Source organism: Panicum hallii, chromosome 2 (genome assembly GCF_002211085.1).
Source record: "Panicum hallii strain FIL2 chromosome 2, PHallii_v3.1, whole genome shotgun sequence".
NCBI classification, from domain to species: Eukaryota; Viridiplantae; Streptophyta; class Magnoliopsida; order Poales; family Poaceae; genus Panicum; species Panicum hallii.
In genome coordinates, this window is record NC_038043.1 from 37,967,008 (window position 1) to 37,971,825 (window position 4,818).

A 4,818-nucleotide genomic window follows, 5' to 3' on the forward strand; every position below is an offset into this window, starting at 1 on the left:
GTATCCGTTGGATCAATATCTCCATCCAGGAAGCCCGTTGTGTCTAGGCATAGCTCGAGCAAGAAGCCGGTCTAGGGCCAAGAGGGTCTCCATGGGAAGGAGGACCTGACGCCCAAGAACCAGCGGCCAGAAGACTCAAGGTGGCAGGTGAAGAAGGAGAAGAAGCCGGTCGGTGAGAAAGATGCGGAGGAGGGGGGAGTCATCGTCGAGTGACTCTGTAACCCTGCGTCACCACCGGAGGCGTCCCTCCCCTTCCCCGTGTGGGCGGCGCTACCGGGATGGGGACTGGCCAGCCGTTCAGAGGGTGGTGAAGGAGTTGGGTGGCGCAAAGTACCCGACGCTGACGAGATCCAACTACACCCACTAGATCCTGGTCATGAAGATAATGCTCCAAGCCCGCAACCTTTAGAACGCCATCGAGTATGGCAACTGCAACCTCCAGGAGGACTGCATGGCCAGAGAGGTCCTTATCCTCTCAGTGCCACCAGAGATGGTGCCGTGGGTGGCGCAGAAGCAGTCGGCTGCAAATACTTGGGATGCCATCAAGATGATGTGTGTCGGCAGCGATAAGGTCCAGAAGTGTAGGGCCCAACAGCTACGGAGGGAGTTTGAAGCCATGACCTGTCGCAGTGGCGAGAAGGTGGATGACTTCGCTCTGCATCTGTCCAACCTTGTCATCAATCTGGAGGAACTAGGTGAGGAGATGGAGGAGCAACGAGTAGTCGAGAAGCTCCTTCGGTCGGTGTCACCTCGGTTCGACCACCTGGTGACGTCAATCGAGATGTTGCTGGACATCTTCTCCCCTCTCTAGAGGAGGTGACTGAGCGTCTAAAGGTGTAGGAGGACCGCATGGACCGCGCCAACTCGTCTCGCAACTCGGGCAAACTGCTATATGCAGATGCGCCACGCCAGCGAGATCGCGAGTTGGGCGAGGGCTCATCCAGGACCAAAGGCAGCAGGAGCCAGCGGCAGCGCCCGCCGGCTCCAAAGAAGAAAGCAGTTGAAGGTGGTGAGGCGAGAAAGCCATCGCGCGATGACACCTGCCACAACTGTGGCCGTGCTGGCCACTAGGCACGTGAGTGCAAGCAGCCCAAGAAGGGGCAAGCGCACCTGGCCCAGGAGGAAGAAGAGCCGTGCCTCTTTATGGCACAGGTCAGTGTGGAAAACCACTCGGAGGAGCAGCAAACCGAGTTGTTTTCTGTGCAGGAGTCCAAGGAAGTAGTCGGAAGGTCAACAAGGCAGCTGTTGAGTACTCGGGCAACCACGGAGTCAACCGCGAGTCTACTCCCCTGCCTGCGATGATGGCTGCTACAACTACCTGCATCGAAGAGCCTTAGGCTCAAGCCTACCTTGGAAAGGGTGGGGAAGATGAGGTGATGGAAGGGTGGTACCTGGACAAAGGGGCCACCAACCACATGACGGGGCGCAGCGACGTCTTCTCCCACCTCGATTCGGCCATGCGGGGCTCGGTCAAGTTCGGTGACGGGTCAGTCGTGGCCATCCATGGCTGTGGCACCGTCATCTTCTCTGGGAGGGACGGGGAACACAAGGCCCTGGACGGGGTCTACTACATCCCAAAGCTGCGCAACTCCATCATCTCAGTTGGGCAACTCGACGAGAGCAGCTCCAAGATCCATATTGAACATGGAGTCTTGAAGATTCATGATCGCTAGAGCCGACTATTGGCAAGGGTTCCCCATAGCGGGAACAGGCTTTACGTGCTGCGACTGGAGGTTGCAAGGCCGGTCTGTCTCACCGCATGCTGTGGAGATGACGCCTGGTGGTGGCACGACCAGTTTGGGCACATCAACTTCGGCGCTCTCCAGCAGATGGGGCGGAGGAGCATGGTGCGTGGCCTACCGCAGCTGGCTCACATTGAGCAGCTGTGTGACGTCTGCATTACCACCAAGCATCGACGCGCCCCCTTCCCCAAGTAGGCGAAGTACAGGGCAGACAAGCCACTTGAGCTAGTACACTGCAACTTGTGCGGCCCCATCACGCTGGGCATTACCACCAAGCATCGATGCACCCTCTTCCCCAAGTAGGCGAAGTACAGGGTAGACAAGCCACTCGAGCTAGTACACTGCAACTTGTGCGGCCCCATCACGCTGGCAACTCCGAGAGGCCGACAATACATCCTGCTACTGGTGGATGATGCCACAAGGTATATGTGGACTGCTTTCCTCGTAGACAAGAGCAGCGGGCCGGAGTCCATTGAGAAGATCCAGGCAGCTGCGGAGAACAAGTGCGGGAGGAAGCTGAAGGTGTTCCACACCAACAACAGCGGCGAGTTCACGTCGGCGTCCTTCGCCGAGCACTTTGCTGGCCAGGGTGTGGAGCGACACCACTCGGCGCCTCACACACCGTAGTAGAACGGCGTGGTGGAGCGGCGCAACCAGTCAGTGGTGGCAATGGCGCAAGCCCTGCTGAAGCAGAGGGGCATGCTGGCCATCTACTGGGCAGAGGCGGTGAGCACAGCTGTGTTCCTCCTCAACCGCTCAACCACCCAGGCCCTCTCCGACAAGACGCCTTATGAGGCGTGGCATGGAAGCAAGCCGGCGGTCCAGTTCCTATGCACCTTCGGGTGCCTGGCGTACGTAAAGGAACTCGGGCATCGTGGCAAGCTTGAAGACCGGTCGACCCCAGGCATCTTCATCGGCTATGAGGAAGGAGTCATGGCCTATTGGGTGCTGGACCCGGTAACACAGCGTGTGCGCACAACACGTGACGTAGTGTTTGATGAAGACCGTGGCTAGAACTGGTCATAGGAGGAAGTTGGTAACACCGGGCGCAACTTTGACTTCATCGTCGAGTACCTGGTGGAAGCTACAGTGGCTGCAGAGAAGTCAGCTATCCCCTCGAGTGCTTCTCCGACTTCCGCTCGTATGTCTCCGAGTACTACGGACTCTATTTCGAGTACTTCTGGGGGAGAGGCGACTCCCCCAACTGCTACTCGACTCCCTCCGCTCCCGCTGATACGACTCCAAGTGCCCGCGTGTGACACCCTAGGTGTCAAATAGCTCAAACCAATAGAAATAATATGTGGTATGTGTGAAATTGTGTGAAAATCCAATAAAGTTATGAGAATAAGGGTGTTTGTGTAAATTTATGAAAATACAAACCCTTTTATGTAAATTAGTTGGAACATAAAGTAACTTTCCAAAAATTACCAAGGGTCAAAGTGAAAAAGTGAATGTCATCATGATCAGCATTAAATGCTTGCAGATAAGCCCAAAAAGTTATAAAAATTGCTTTAATAAGACAAAACTCATGTAAAGTTTAATTTGAGTGCAAAATGGTGAAATAAAACTTTGTACTTTAGGTTTCTGAGCTTGAGCCCTAAAATAAAGTTATAGGTTTTGAAAAGTTCTACAACTTTCATTTTGGCCATTTTCTCATTTGAGCTCTGGATCAGTGGGAAATATCTGTTTACAGTGCAGTCCCTAAAGTTTTTGCAAATTCCAGTTAAGTCCCTCGGACCTCCTTCTTCCTTCGTCCTCCTCTGGCGTCTCCTCTGCTCCTCTGTTTCTCTACTGCTGCGCCACCGCCCGCCATTTCCGGCCGCCCCTCGCCACCTCCTGCTCCTCCCTCGCCCACGCGTAATACCTGATAAAAATATTAGGATTAATAAAAGGTCATAACCCAAGTTATGAATTTTTGGTTTGTTTCTAAAGATGATTAATTATACCAGCTTTTATTTCATGAAAAATTTTAAAAATAATTGGGAGCTTTGTTCTTGAGTAGTATAGCATAACCACCAGATATCAACTTAGGATCATGTGTAAAACCTCTAAGTTCAATAGAACTTTTAAGTGGGATTAGTGTGACTATCTAAAATAATCAACCATACTAGTTCAGAGAGTTAGATAAAGGTTTGGGGTAACTAACCATGTTGCTTAGTGTAGATAAATAATTTCATTAATACTCGATAAATGACTGCCCAATAAGGGAGTTTGTGTTATTTACTGCTGTGTAATGTTGAATGTATTGGATTGCAACTTTATCATGAAGTAGAATATCCAGTTATGCAATTCCTAAACTGCATCCTTTTGATCGCATGTAGACTCGACATTTCTGGCCGACGGTGACTATCAAATCCTCCAAGAGCCTGAAGTGGAAATCTCTGACACCGCCAGGAACATCACTGAGGAATTAACTGAAGCCCCGAACCCGAGTTCGGAAGGTTTTATTAATACCTCTGACCCCAGCCCCACCAGTGAAGGCAAGCCCCGGACATATTCCATTACTTTCTTTACACTGCAACCTATGCCTATTTATCTATATTTATGCATTAAGTGTAGGAATTGTAATGGAACCCTAGATGCATATTTCTAGAAACCAATGTACTGAACATTAGAACCTGAGTCCGACTAGTGCTATGCTAATAGGACCGGTAGAAGTCGAGTGATTTCCTGTCACTCGCGCGATATAGGAATTGATTACCTTCATTCCTGCAATCACTATAAGGATGACGGACGGGGTTATGTGCAGTTTCATGGAAAGAAGTGATACCCCGTCTGTGTTGATGAATTTGGTTAAGGTCGCAGTGTGTGGTAGTGGCAGTTAAGCGTTTGAAAGTACTAGCCACATGCCGCGAAATATGGTAAGCGGTAAGCCTAGTAACCAATCGGCCCGGCAAGTGGACTCGTCCCCCACCACTCGACTTTTATTTTATGTTTACACGCACCGACTGTGAGAGTACGTTCTGCAGAGCAGACAGGAATACGGTCATGTAGTCGCGCTACAGACGTATGTCCTGCACATTGGATGTGCGTATAGTCCAGCAGTCGCTTGTGGTGGCTTTGTTCCACGACCCGG